The sequence below is a fragment of the Rhinoraja longicauda genome, chromosome 13 (genome assembly GCF_053455715.1).
Source record: "Rhinoraja longicauda isolate Sanriku21f chromosome 13, sRhiLon1.1, whole genome shotgun sequence".
NCBI classification, from domain to species: domain Eukaryota; kingdom Metazoa; phylum Chordata; class Chondrichthyes; order Rajiformes; family Arhynchobatidae; genus Rhinoraja; species Rhinoraja longicauda.
The window spans coordinates 39,517,315-39,532,828 of record NC_135965.1 but is presented as its reverse complement, the minus strand read 5'-3'; the positions used below and the strand labels follow the sequence as shown (position 1 = coordinate 39,532,828).

The 15,514-nt window shown below is 43.9% G+C and overlaps 1 protein-coding gene across 3 annotated transcripts in view; it reads right to left on the bottom strand.

Moving 5' to 3' along the window:
- The window catches only part of pxylp1 (2-phosphoxylose phosphatase 1), a 117,833-nt gene that overhangs the window by 74,682 nt on the left and 27,637 nt on the right, over window positions 1-15,514 (bottom strand). The gene's annotated exons all lie outside the window — the stretch shown is intronic.

Here is a 15,514-nt window from a genome sequence, read left to right as displayed (position 1 = left end):
GTACAGATTTGTGGGTTAATTTTGCTCGGTGTAATTGTAAATTGTCCCTAGTGTGTGTTGGATAGTGTTAGTGTACGGGGATCGACGGTTGGCGCGTACCCGGTGGGCCTAAGGGGCCTGTTTCCGCGCTGTGTCGCTAAACTAAACTAAACCTCCTCTTGAGGCAAGGGTGAACTGCAGGGAGAAGCCTGAGATCACCACGGCTCCTCCTTCGAAGACCAGGACAGAGCTGCTGGGACAAGCCCTAGATCGCCAGCATCTCTGCACATGCACTCTGACGGCAAGAGACAGCGGCCCCATACAGCCCGAGACTTTCTTACCACTGTAAATAAAATATACCCTGTGAGTTCACCCTACTGTGCGTGTCAGTGTGGTCACTGCCAAACCTGGTGTCATCCCCATCGGCACAAGATACTACATTTCTATTCTACAGAATCATAGAATTATACCACACGGAAACAGGCCCTGCGCCCCAACTCGTCCATGTTGACCAACTTGCCCCATCTTAGCCAGTCCATTTACCTACGCTTGGCCCATGTCCTCTCATCCTTCCTTCCCCATGTACCTGTCCAATTGTCTTTTAAATGCTGTTACAATACAATACAATACAATATATCTTTATTGTCATTGTACAGGGGTACAACGAGATTGGGAATGCGCCTCCCATACGATGCAATAATTTAATTAATTTAAACAACAGCAACCCAACGAAACAAATTGTAACAGTTTTAAGATCTGCCTCAACTATCTGCCTCAACTACCTCCTCTGGCAGCTCATTCCATCCAGCCACCACCCTCTGAGTGAAAAAGTTATTCTCTTTTGCGGCTTTATCTGCAAATGAATGTATCCACGATTGGCTCTCTACAATGCAGCCATAACCACTCTGAGGTACAATGTACTGAACTTCTGCATCTCCCACATGTTGTGATGATTGAATACTTGCTATTAGTGTTCGAGTCTGTAGCAATGCGTTTGTCTGGTATCAAAATAACTAGTCGACTTATTCATCATAAACCTACAAAACAAAGTTGATTGGATCTTGAGCGAACTACTTTCAAGCTTTTTCCCCTGTTATCAGCTTCCTGAACGGTCCTTCCATAAGCTAGGGTAGTGTCCGATTCACCTCTATCTCATCACAGACATTGGACTTTGTCCATGTAACTCATGCGCTATGATGCTGAGAACTATATTCTGTAGTCTGTATCTTCCCCTTTGTACCTATTGTACTTGAATATCAAGCACCTATTGTACTTGAGTTTGACTTGATTCGGGGTGCAACGGTAGAGTTGCTGCCTTGCAGAGTCAGAGACCTGAGTTTGATCCTGACTACGGGTGCTGTTTGTACAGAGCTTGTACATTCTCCCTGTGACCTGGCGTGGGTTTTCTCTGGGTGCTCCGGTTTCCTACCACATTTTGGTAAAAATTGGAAATTATCCCTACTGTGTGGGATAGAGTTAGTGTACGGGACTGATCTCCGGTCCGCATGGGCTTGGCAGGCCGAATGCTCTGTTTCCGCAATGTGTCTCTAATGTCTAAAGACTAACGATTGTATTTATATATAATAATATCTGATCTGATTAGAAAACATGCAAAACGGAGCTTTTCACTGTACCTTAGTACACATGACAAAAATAAACATTAGTTTTAGTTTTTTAGTTTTAGACATACAGCATGGGAACAGGCCCTTCGGCCCACCGAGTCCGTTTCGACTGGTGATCACCAATACACTAGTTCTGTGGGATCATTTCACAGAAGCCAATTAACCTACAAACCTGGTCGTCTTTGGAGTGTGGGAGGAAACTGGAGCACTCAGAGAAAGCCCACACGGTCATAGGGAGAATGTACAAACATCGTACGGACAGCACTCGTAGTCAGGATCGAAGCCGGGTTTCTGGCGCTGTGAGGCAGCAGATTTACCGCCGCGTCACCATGCCGCCCCAAGGACTTGCCTTCAAACTTGCCATGTTCAGAAATTCTAAACAGCCCAACACCCTCTGAGTTGTCATGCCAGAAGTGCAGACTGTCACATTGAAGTATCCTTTACACGCAGTGGAGAGTTTTTAATCAGTCAGTGTAAATTGCAATATTTAATTCAATGCCAAATCTTGTATGGGGAGAGGAATAAATTCACAAGTTATAGTTCACAAGTTATAGGAGTTGAATTAGGCCATTCGGCCCATCGAGTCTCCTCAGCCATTCGATCATGGCTGATCTCTGCCTCCTGATCCCATTTTCCTGCCTTCTCCCCATAACCCTTAACAGAGAAGAAAGAGAAAGTCAAATGGAATTAAGAGATAAAAGAGAAACAAGGGAAAAAAAAACAAGTATATTTTTTAATCCTCAACAATAATGAAAATACAAAACGATAAATTAACACAAATGTTAATTTTCAGTGTCAGAACTGTTGATTGGCAGTACTCAGGACTGAGCAAGCTGTTAAGAACATTTTCTGGTTTTCTGGAGAGGTCAGAGTGTATTGAGTATTGTCAGTACAGCAGTTTCAGAGATTCAATGGCCAGTTTACAGACAAGATATCAGCATCACAATGCTTCGAGGGGCCAGTGGCAACTCGAGATCACTTTGTGATCTTAACATAAACAGATAGTGGTGGAAACCATCAGAAGCTCAAGCCACAATGGTGCAGAGGGAAACAGAGTCAACGGTTCAGGGCAAAGAGACTTACTCGAAACTAGAGAAACAAGGAAGTGCAGGTGCCAGTTTACAGAAAAAAACCACACATAGTGCTGAAGGCACAAAGCCTTTGGAGAACATGTATCACGGATGTGTAGGAAGGAACTGCAGTTGTAGTTTTACACCAAAGATAGACACAAAATGCTGAAGTAACTCAGTGGTTCAGGCAGCATCTCTGGAGAAAAGGAATAGGTGACGTTTCAGTTCGAGACCCTTCTTCAGACTGACTGACCTGAATGGCCAGCATCATGGATGCTGCCAGACCCGCTGACTTACTCTGGCACCTTGTGTCTTTTTTTCCTCAAGACTGGAAAATGTGAGAAAATATGAATTTTTAAGTTACAGAGACGGGAGGGGTGAAGAGGGCAGAGGAAATGTGTGTGGTAAGATGAAGGTAATGACCAAGGTAATGGGATGGAAATCAACAATTGACGTCAGCATCAGTCAGTCAGGTGAACAAATGTAAGTGCCAGGGATTCCCAGTTGCCAAACATTTTAACTCCCCTTCCCATTCCCATACTGACCATTCTGTCCTGGGCCTCCTCCACTGTCAGAGTGAGGCCACATGAAAATTGGAGGAACACCACCTCATATTTCGCTTGGGCAGCTTACAACCCAGCGGTATGAACGTTGATCTCCCCTTATTTCAAGTAACTCCTTCATTCCCTATCTATCTCCCCTCCTTCACCCTTGCTTGTCCCACTAGTTCCATTGTTCTCATCCTTGTTCCCCTTCGTTGTCACCTCTTCCCCAGCCAACAATGGGCCTTTATGAGTTCCACCCATCGTTGGTCATTTTTTACCGGCCCTAATATGTTCTCGCCTTTTCCTACCTCCAGTTCCCCCTTCCCTCCCCTCTACATTCAGTCCGAAGAAGGGTTCTGACCCGAAACGTCACCTATCCTTTTTCTCCAGAGATAGAGTCATAGAGTCATAGAGTGATACTGTGTGGAAACAGGCCCAACTTGCCCACACCAGCCAACATGTCCCAGCTACACTAGCCTCACCTGCCTGCATTTGGTCCATATCCCTCCAAACCTGTCCTATCCATGTACCTGTCTAACTGTTTCTTAAATGTTGGCATAGCCAGCCTCAACTACCTCCTCAAAGACGTGCAGGTCAATTAGCCAAGTTAATTGGCTTTGTACAATTGTAAATTGTCTCTTATGTGTGTAGGATAGCGCTAGTGTGCAGGGATCGTTGGTCGCTATCTGGCAGATCGGCACAAAAAGCTGTCAGACAGCACCTCTGGAGAGAAGGAATAGGTGACGTTTCGGGTCGAGACCCTTCTTTGGACTCCCGGGATTCTTCAGGAATCCGAAGAAGGGTCTCGACCCGAAACATCACCTATTCCTTTTCTCTAGAGATGTTAGATTCATACACACACCACCCTTTGAGTGAAAAGGTTACCCTTCAGATTCCTATTGAATTTTTCCCCCTTCACCTTGAACCTATGTCTCTGGTTCTTGATTCCCCTACACTGAGCAAGACACTGTGCATCTACCCGATGAGTTACTCCAGCACTTTGAGTCTATCCCAGGGATTCCTGTTTCTGCTCACTAAAAGGCGGCAGTATGAAGGTGCCTGTGTGGCGCTGAGACACAGATGGGGCTCGATGCTCAATGCAGTCAAAATATTGACTTGCTAAGGCTCACCAACAATAGCCAAATGAGACAAGTACAATGGAACCTGTCAAAACATCTGTCATGTGAGGAATACCTTTTAACAGTCAGAATCAAGAATGACGACTAGATAGCTTGAAGTTGCTTGGAACTATTTTTAAAACACTCAAAATAGCACAGGTATCTACAGTAGGCAAATAATCTTTTATAAACTGATAGGCAGCATGTGCAAAATTATATAAAGTCAAGCAATATTAAATATCAATCCATAAATATCCGTGGCTTTGAAATGGAAGGATTGATGTGTTTTGATTTCTCTCTTCACATCATTTGGAGACATTGAACAAAGGAATAAATTATTATTTGATTATTTTTCATTGCAGGTAATAGTGCATTCTATTCACCAACACCTCTGGTGATGACAGGTCCCGCATTCCATTAATATTATATTAATATTATATTTTAATAATCTGCATTTTAAAAATCTGCAATCAGTGCATGTTAACATGACCAATCAATGTAAAGACATAAACATCACTTTAGTAATGAGGGAAGATGTCCAGAAAGTTCTTCAAATGAACATAGAAATTAAAAAATAGGATGATCACTTTACTAGAGTCATAGTACAGATCTCTGAACTATGACTCAGTGGGAGATAGAGGGGAAGATTTGTAGGCAAATCACGGGGAGGTGTCAGGGAAAAAGGTACAGTAGATAGCTCCAAAGGGTTTCTATTATCCAATGTTAACTGGATTACATAGGACGCCGAGAGGGGTTGGAAAATTGAAAGTGCATCTGGGAGAGCTTTTTGAACCATACATAATCCTATGAGAGAAAGGGTAATTCTACACCCGATCTTAGGTAATGAATCCAGGCAAGTATTGGGTGAGCATCCTGGGGATAGTGATTATATCTCGGTAAGTTTCAAAGTAGTTAGGAAAAAGAACAGTAGCGACTTGTGTGGAGTTTGCCATTCACCCCGTGAGTGTCCTGGTTTCCTCTCACTTCTGTTTGTCGATTAACTGGCCTCTGCGAAGTTTCCCTTAATGTGCCGGATGTCAATAAGAGAATGGGATGTCGTGGAAATAGCGTGAACAGGTAATCGGCGGTCTGCACGGACTCGGTGGGCCGAAGGGCCTGTTTAAATGCTGTATCTCTAAACTAAACTAAAGTAAATCAAACAAAGGAAGATGATAAGGTGGAAGTAGCATTGTCAAATCAATTCAAAACTAATCTCAATATCATATTTGTCTCATACCCTGTATTCTTCCCAGCTTCAAATATTTATGTAGCCTTAAGAGGAGTAATAGTCTCTGGCCTGGCTATTCCCCTGCAGAAAAATATTCTGTGCTCTAATGATTCTCTGCATAACATTATTTCTCAGAACCTCTCTCTTTATTTTTTTGGTAACAATTTTACAATTGCCGACCCATCACCATTGTCTACTATTCATCCTGTCAAATCCCTTTATAACTTTAAAAGCACCTCTTAAAATATTTCTGGGTCTCCTACAAACATCCCAGTAATTAAATCTGCCCACGTAACTACTTTTCCCATCCCTGATACCTTCCTGGTTGAGGATATCACAGAATACTAATAGAACTTTTTCCTCTGCATGGTCTTGTAAACATCACCACTAGGATACTTTAGTAATAAGTCATGAAAGAGAGTAATTGACCTCTTTCAAAACTTGATGCGGTTCTTATATTGAAGTATTTTCCATAATGCATTTTTCTACATATTCATTTTTCAAGATGTCCCCCACACTGGCAAAGACAAGCCTTTCCACCAGTGGGGCAGTCTAGGACTAGAGGTCATAGCCTCAGAATTAAAGGACGTTCCTTTAGGAAGGAGATGAGAAGGAATTTCTTTGGTCAGAGGGTGGTAAGTCTGTGGAATTCATCACCGCAGAAGGCTGTGGAGGCCAAGTCAATGGATATTTTTAAGGTAGAGATAAATAGATTCTTGATTAGTACGGGTGTCAGGGGTTATGGGGAGAAGGCAGGAGAATGGGGTTAAGAGGGAAAGATAGATCAGCCATGATTGAATGGCAGAGTAGACTTGGTGGCCTAATTCTGCTCCGATCACTTATGAGCTTATGAACTTGAAACTGGCCTCAAGAAGATGGTTGTGGAAGAGTTGGCAAAACAAAATGCTGGGAGTTGTAATCTACCCAAGTGGAATATTGGGTGCTGTTCTTCCAGTTTGCAGGGCGGGTCACTCTGGCAGTGGAGGAGGCCAAGGCCGGAAAGGTGTATATGAGAGAGGGAAGAGGAGTTAAAATGGTTAGCAACTGGGAGATCCAGTAAGTCTTGGGTGGGCAGAGCGGAAGGGCTCCACTTGGGTAACAACCCAACGGAATGAACATTCAATTTTTGAACTTCAAGTAATAAAGCCCCCCCAAATCCCCTCCTTCCTCCGCCCTTCCAACAACTAGAGTCCAGTCCTGAGCTACTATCATCCTCATTGGAGACCCTTAGACTATATTTGATTGGACTTTATCTGGGACTAAACATGATTCACGTTATTCCCTTTATCATGTATCTGTGCACTGTGGACGGCTCGATTGTAATCATGTATTGTCTTTCCGCCGACTGGTTAGCACGCAACAAAAGCGTTCCTCTGTACCTCGGTACACGTGACAATAAACTAAAACTCAAACCCATCTCTCCCGCCATCTCCCACCACTCCAGACACCTTGCTTCTTTCAACCCCCCCACCCCATAGCCGAAGTCACCTATAATCCCCCCCTTCCCCTCCCCTGCCTCCTTTTACCCATACCCCTCCCTCAAGGTGTCATTTATTAATTAATACCCCAATGTTTACTGGGTCCAATGGCAGGCTGGCCTGAGCTGCCTCTCAACCTCTGAGAGTTTGTGAACAGAACCTTAAACTGAACTCCAGACATGTACGGATCCAATTATTCTAAAAGCCAGAATTATCGACTTAATCTGTGTCTGGAGCTAAGACTTTCGCATCTTGGTTCAATTTAACTTATTTTCGCTTTGAAATTCAAGGTCTAATTTATTCATCATATTCACTGCATCCCTGTAACCAACCCACGCAGTGCGTTAAGCAGATCACACAGAAAAAGGGACGTCACTGTGGCGCAGTGGTAGAGTTGCTGCCTTAGAGTGCCAGAGACCCAGGTTCGATCCTGACTACGGGTGCTGTCTGTACGGAGTTTATACGTTCTCCCCATGACCTGAATGGGTTTTCTCCAAGTGTTCCACTCACATTCCAAAGATCAACAGATTTGTAAGTTAAATGTCTAGGAAGGAACTTAGAAATAAAACCTTCTATCTAGAGAGGATAGAAGGTTTGTAGGTTAATTGGTTTCAGTAAAATTGTGTCAGAAAATTCCACAGAGTCGCAACTCTCTGTGTGAAAAAGTTTTTCCTCATCTCAGTCCAAAATGGCCTACACCTTATTCTTAAACTGTAACCCCTGGTTCTGGACTCCCCCAACATCGGGAACATTTTTCCTGCATCTACCCAGTCTAATCCTCTAAGAATTCTATATGTTTCGAAAAGATTCCCTCTCATCCTTCTAAATTCCAGTGAATACAAGCCCAGTCCACCGATTCTTTCATTATACGTCAGTCCCGCCATCCCGGGAATTAACCTGGTGAACTTAGGCTACACTCCCTCAATAGCAAATAATGTCCTTCCTCAAATTACGAGACCAAAATTGCACACAACACACCAGGTGCAGTCTCACTGGGGCCCTGTACAACTGAAATGTCCTGCCTAAAGCTAGGTACTGTCTGATTCACCTCTCCACCATAACGGACAATGGACTTTGTCTATGGAACTGGTGCACTACAATGCTGAGAACTATATTTTGCACTCTGTACCTTCCCCTTTGCTCTACCTATTGTACTTAAAAATGAGTTTGGCTTGATTGGATTTACATGTAGAATTATCTAAATTGATAGAATAGCATGCAAAACAAAGCTTTTCACTCTACCTCGGTACACATGACAGTAATAAACCCAAACCTAAACCTATCCCTTCATTTCCAGAGCACTAAAATTATTATTTTATTGAGTTCTTGAATAAAATATTGAAAAGTTAAGTCGAGAGGGATCCAAAAACAATCAGAAATCTTTGTGGAATCTCGATCCTGAACTGCTGCAATTATTAAATATTAAATAAATAATTGGTGGCGCAGCGGTAGAGTTATATAAGAAAATAACTGCAGATGCTGGTACAAATCGAAGGTATTTATTCACAAAGTGCTGGAGTAACTCAGCAGGTCGGGCAGCATCTCGGGAGAGAAGGAATGGGTGACGGTTCAGGTCGAGACCCTTCTTCAGCGGTAGAGTTGCTGCCTTACAGCGCCTGAGACCCGGGTTCAATCCTGACCACGGGCGTTGTCCGTACGGTGTTTGCACGTTCTCCCCATGACCTTCAAGTATTTTCTCCTGTTTCCTTCCATACTTCAAAGACGTACAGGTTTGTAGGCTAATTGGCTCGGTAATATTGTAAATTGTCCCTAGTGTGTGTAGGATAGTGTTAGTGTGCGGGGATTGCTGGTCGGTGCGGATTCAGTGAGCTAGAGGGCCTGTTTCTGTGCTAAAACTGCATCAGCTATATTGTACAAGGTTCTTCACTCTTCATGTCTTTCCCCCATTTCCTAGTGGCTTTTGATTCCATACAAAAAATGCACACTTTGTTTTCTATCAAGGGACGCAAGACGAGCATTTATAAAGGGGTGAGAATGGATCACCCTTCAGTGAAATTGTTTCTTCAGACGGCCTGGCTGATCATTGAGAAATGCGACTGTGAAAAGACCAGTCCTCCCAACACCCCCCCCCCCCCCCCCCCCACCCAGAACTTGCCCCATTCCTCTACAAATACAGAGCAATTGAGATGAAAACAGCTCCATAGCAACCAGAATTTTTTTTACATTTAGATGTGCGATAATATCTTGCTGCAATAGTGACAAAGCTAATTTAATTCCAAATTAAAGAACAGAATATTGAAATAAAAACGGATCTTGAAAAGACAGTGTTTGGAACTGTGATGCCTCATGCTATGTTAGCAGCAACTAAATATTAAGGTAAATTGACTCTTAGGAAAAGTTATCCAATGTTAAACAGAAGCTAGACTAGCATCTGACCGTGACCCACACGACCTCTATTATTATGCATGCTCACACTGCATTTATGTCACCAAGGCATCATGGGTAATGGGAGAACGGGAACATAAGGAAATGCTACCAATCCAGAAAGAGAAAAGACTTTAGGTTAGTTTAATTTAGAGATACAGTGCGGAAACCGGCCCTTTGGCCCACCGAGTCTGCACCAACCAGCGATCCCACGCACATTAACACTATCCTACACACACTAGGGACAATTTACACATACACTAAGCCAATTAACCTACATACCTGTACGTCTTTGGAGTGTGGGAGGGAACCAAAGATTTCAGAGAAAGCCCATGTGGTCACGAGGAGAACGTACAAACTCCGTACAGACTGCACTCGTTAGTCGGGATCGAACCTGGGTCTCTGACGCTGCAAGCTCCTTAAGGCAGTAACTCTACCGCTATGACTTGCATTGTTTTGTTCAAGGAGTTAAAATGTCAAAGACCAGAGGGCATAGCTTCGAGGTGAGGGGGGGGGGGAATGTTTAGAGAACTGGGGGGCAAGTTTTCTTTTACACGGAGGGTGGTGGGTGCCTGGAATGTGCTGCCACGGGTGGCGGTGGAGGCAGATACGATAGTGGCATTAAAGATAGGCGCATGGATACGCAGGGACTGGAGGGGTGTGGATGACCTGCAGGCAGAGGAGATCAGTGATACATGTTTGGCACAGTCATTGTGGGTCAAACGGCCCGTTCCTATGCTGCATTGTTCTATGTACTGTGCTCGAGTTGGAGTTAATTCAATTAGAAGAACAACAGAAACAACCATGGAGTAATGGGGAGAAGGCAGGAGAAAGGGGTTGGGAGGGAAAGGTATTCCAAGGTATGCCAGTTCTACATACATTATTAATTAAAATAATAACATTTTTTATTGCTGAGCAGTCTTTATCAGAATTGTTCCAATGAGAGGAGCTGATATAAAGTGGATCTTTGATCCACTGCAAAGTATGGTTTACACATTGATGTGTTGCTGCCAACCAGAAGGTCTTGCAATAATTTAATGATGGCTCACAAGTTCACAAGTTCACAAGTTATAGGAGTAGAATTAGGCCATTCAGCCCATCGAGTCTCCTCCGCCATTCAATCATGGCTGATCTCTGCTTCCTAATCCCATTTTCCAGCCTGCTCCCCATAACCTTTGATACCCGTTCTAATTAAGAATTATCTCTGCCTTAAAATCATCCACTGACTTGGCCTCCACAGCCCTTTGTGGCAATGAGTTCCACTGTGGCAATAAGTTGTTGGAGCAGAATTAGGCCATTCGGCCCTTCAAGTCTACTCCTCCATTCAATCAAGGCTGATATTTCTTTCACTCTACCGCTGCGCCACTGTGCCTCCCCCAAGGAATCCAGTGGATCCACAGGTAATCCAGTGGATCTACAGGGGATCCAGTGCACTTGCATGTGTCCTCTGTCTGTGCTAGCAGGGAAATTTCAGCTATCAAGTTCTCCCCCCTTTCTCTTTTAAAACAAATATTTCACAAAAACATTTAAATTATATATTCCTGGCAAGATACAAATGATAAAGGAAGATTTATCATAAAATGGTGGCAAAAACAAGGAGGCAGATTATTATCTCAATGGTGTTAGGTTAGGTAAGGGGGAAGTGTAGCGAGACCTGGGTGTCCTTGTACACCAGTCACCGAAAGTTAGCATGCAGGTACAGCAGGCAGTGAAGAAAGCTAATGGCAAGTTGGCCTTCATAACGAGAGGATTTCAGTATAGGAGTAAAGAGGTTCTTCTGCAGTTGTATAGGGCCCTGGTAAGACCACATCTGGAGTATTGTGTCTCCTAATTTGAGGAATGACATCCTTGTAATTGAGGCAGTGCAGCGTAGGTTCATGAGATTGATACCTGGGATGGCAGGATTGTCATATGAGGAAAGATTGAAAAGACTAGGCTTGTATTCACTGGAGTTTACAAGGATGAGAGGGGATCTTATAGAGACATTTCAAATTATAAAAGGACTGGACAAGCTAGATGCAGGAAAAATGTTCCCAATGTTGGGGGAGTCCAGAACCAGGGGCCACACTCTTAGAATAAAGGGGAGATCATTTAAAACTGAGGTGAGAAGGAACTATTTCACCCAGAGAGTTGTGAATTTGTGGAATTCTCTGCCAGAGGGCAGTGGAGGCCAAATCACTGGATGAATTTAAAAGAGAGTTAGGGAGAGCTCTGGGGGCTAGTGGAATCAAGGGATATGGGGAGAAGTTGGGCACAGGTTACTGATTGTGAATGATCAGCCATGATCACAATGAATGGCGGTGCTGGCTCGAAGGTCCGAATGGCCTCCTCCTGCACCTATTTTCTATATTTCTATAACGTAAAGTCTAGGTCAAATGCATATAGTACTTCCTGTCGTTCGTTTCCATTCATTTTATTTTGGGTGGCACGGTGGCGCAGTGATAGAGTTGCTGCCTTACAGCGTCAGAGGCCCGGGCTCGATCCTGACTACAGGTGCTGTCTGTACGGAATTTGTACGTTCTCCCCGTGACCGCGTGGGTTTTCTCCGGGTGTTTCGGTTTCCTCCCACATTCCGAAGACGCGCAGGTTTGTAGGTCAATTGGCTTCGGTAAGATTGTGAATTGATCCTAATGTGTAGGATAGTGCTAGTGTACGGGGTGATCGCTGGTCGGCACAGGCTCGGTGGGCCGAAGGGCCTGTTTCCGCGCTGCATCTCTAAACTAAACTAAACTAAACTACTACTGACCATGCAAAACTGGAGGGTCAATTTTACTTCACAGTTTGATTTTTAATTAGTTCAGCCCCCCCCCAGAAAGATATTCATGCACTTCAACTTTAGTGAGTGAGGTGAAATTCATTTAGCAAAATAATTGCATTGAAATAGACAGACCTACCAATTTTCCTCATACACTCTCTTCTCCACACACAACCACATCTTCCGGGTTGAAATCCAGGCAATTTCTGTGCATGTAAATTATCTTGGAGGGGAAGTTATTATTATTCAGCTTGAAATGACAATGATTCATTTCAATTTACTTGAACTATATCAATAAAAAAGAATGAAATACCTCACCAAATTAGAGACATGCTTCTGTGCATTGCTAATCCCCTCGACATTAACAACATCATTACAGCAAATCCACTCCATTGCTGCAGTAAATCAACGGCAGAAATAACATCATCAATATGTAATTATGGTCAACATAATAGAGGACAAGCTTCCCAGAATTAAAATCAATATCCAACATCTGATCGATATTAAAAAGAATAGAGTACCATTAAAAGCAGACCCATCATTCAGTGCCTTCAGATCTCACATACAAATGTACATGTTGGAGCTTGGTACCCATGCGGGATGCATCAGGTGGATCTCTATTCCTTAACTGAGGATGTCAATAAATAGGGGCATAAATTTATCTAATTAATAGAAATAGAATCATGAAAAAAAGAAAATAGAAATAAAAGTAGGGTATTCAGCTTACTGAGTCTGGCCTGCTATTTGTTACGACCAGAGCATAATCTCCACCTCATGACAGTGTTCACACACTACCCCAATATTCCTTGATTTAGTTTAGTTTAGTTTAGTTTAATTTAAGAGAGACAGTGTGGAAACAGGCCCTTTGGCCCACCAAGTCCACACCGACAGGGAATGACCCGTCCGCGTTCGATACTACACTCTAAGGTTATTTTGCCAAAGCCAAATAACCTACAAACCTGCACAACTTTGGGATGTGGGAGGAAACCTGGAGAAAACCCACACGGTCACAGGAAGAACATGCACACTCCATACCGACAGAACCCGTAGTCGGGATCGAACCCGGGTCTCTGGCGCTGTAAGGCAGCAACTCTACCGCTGCGCCACGATGATGGCCCACTGATGTCTTTTGTATCTTTAGAAATCTATCTACTTCCTTGTTAAATGTATTTAATGCCCTGGCTTCCATTGCCTACTGTGGTAAAGAATTCTACAGGTTAATCACCTTAAGGTGAAAGAGATTGAATGTTGAATCGGGGAGGCACAGTGCCACAGCGGTAGAGTTGCTGCCTTACGGCGCCAGAGACCCAGGTTCGATCCTGACTACGGGTGCTGTCTGTACGGAGTTTGTATGTTCTCCCTGTGACCACGTGGGGGTTTTTCTGGGTGCTCCAGTTTCCTCGCATACTCCAAAGACAAACAGGTTTGTTGGTTTATTGGCTTTGGTAAATTTGTCATTTGTCCTTAGCATAAATTTGTCATTTGTCCTTAGCATAAATTTGTCATTTGTCCTTAGGGCGACACGGTGGCGCAACGGTAGAGTTGCTGCCTTACAGCGAATGCAGCGCCGGAGACTCAGGTTCGATCCTGACTACGGGTGCTGTACTGTAAGGAGTTTGTACGTTCTCCCCGTGACCTGCGTGGGTTTTCTCCGAGATCTTCGGTTTCCTCCCACACTCCAAAGACGTACAGGGATGTAGGTTAATTGACTGGGTAAATGTTAAAAAAAAAAAAAAATTGTCCCTAGTGTGTGTCGGATAGTGTTAATGTGCGGGGATCGCTGGGCGGCGCGGATTTGGTGGGCCGAAAAGGCCTGTTTCCGCGCTGTATCTGAAATATGAAAAAATAAATCTGAAAAAAATATGTAGAATTGTGTTGGTGTACGGGGTGATTGCTGGTTGGTGTTGACACGGTGGGCTGAAGGGCCTGTTTCCACGCTGTATCTCTCAAGTGTAAAGTCTGAAAGTCTCACTCTGTATCTGTATCTGTATCTGCTTGTTTCCACACTGTATTTCTGAACTAAACTAAACTAAACTAGTTGGCATTTACAAGAAGAAAAGGTTCTCCGTGAGCCTAAACTGAGCCGGTGAACCTGCTGGCAAAAAAACAGTGAATCTTTTGTGAGCAACCATAAGTGTCTAATGTTTTAATTAACCTGTTCCATTTATTTCTTTTAAAAGGAACCTTGACAATTCAGATTCTTACTCAAAATGTTCTCCGCCAAAAACCCCAATGTCCCATCGTCGGTCATAGATGTGTAGGGCTCTCTTCCATCTCCAACTTGCCGGTCTCAACATGTGGCAATTCCCATGAAGAAATGTTGCTTAAAGAGCTCCCACCATGGCAGGAGAGTGGACCTAATAGTCAGTGCCTCTTACTTGAGTTGAAGGCCCAACATGCTCCCATGAAGCTGAACAAAATGGCCTGGTGCTGGTGCTGTTCTCACGCATGTTTTCATGCAACAAAGAATTTCTTGGCCAAGAAATTTTCTTTTACTTTTTTTTTAATGCCCATTAGATCGCACTTCAATTCACACACAGAAAAGGACCAAAATCACTTTAGTTTAGTTTAGTTTAATTTAGAGGTTCAGCGCAGAAATAGATCCTTCGGCCCACCGAGTCAATAGACAATAGACAATAGACAATAGACAATAGGTGCAGGAGTAGGCCATTCAGCCCTTCGAGCCAGCACCGCCATTCAATGCGATCATGGCTGATCACTCTCAATCAGTACCCCGTTCCTGCCTTCTCCCCATACCCCTCACTCCGCTATCCTTAAGAGCTCTATCCAGCTCTCTCTTGAAAGCATCCAACGAACTGGCCTCCACTGCCTTCTGAGGCAGAGAATTCCACACCTTCACCACTCTCTGACTGAAAAAGTTCTTCCTCATCTCCGTTCTAAATGGCCTACCCCTTATTCTTAAACTGTGGCCCCTTGTTCTGGACTCCCCCAACATTGGGAACATGTTTTCTGCCTCTCATGTGTCCAATCCCCTAATTATCTTATATGTTTCAATAAGATCCCCCCTCATCCTTTTAAATTCCAGTGTATACAAGCCCAATCGCTCCAGTCCGCGCCGACCGGCGATCACCCTGTACAATAATACCAAGCCAATTAATGTGGAGATGAGGAACGCAGAGCCAGATCTGTCCTTTTTGTTTGCTGCAAAGCCCATGCGGAGTCCAGTGGCCGAAGCAAACAAAAAGGACAGATCTGGCTCTGCGTTCCTCATCTCCACATTAGCATGCAAACCTGCACGTCATTGGAGTGTGGGAGGAAACTGGAGATCCCAGAGAAAACACACGCAGGTCACGGGGAGAACCTACAAACTCCG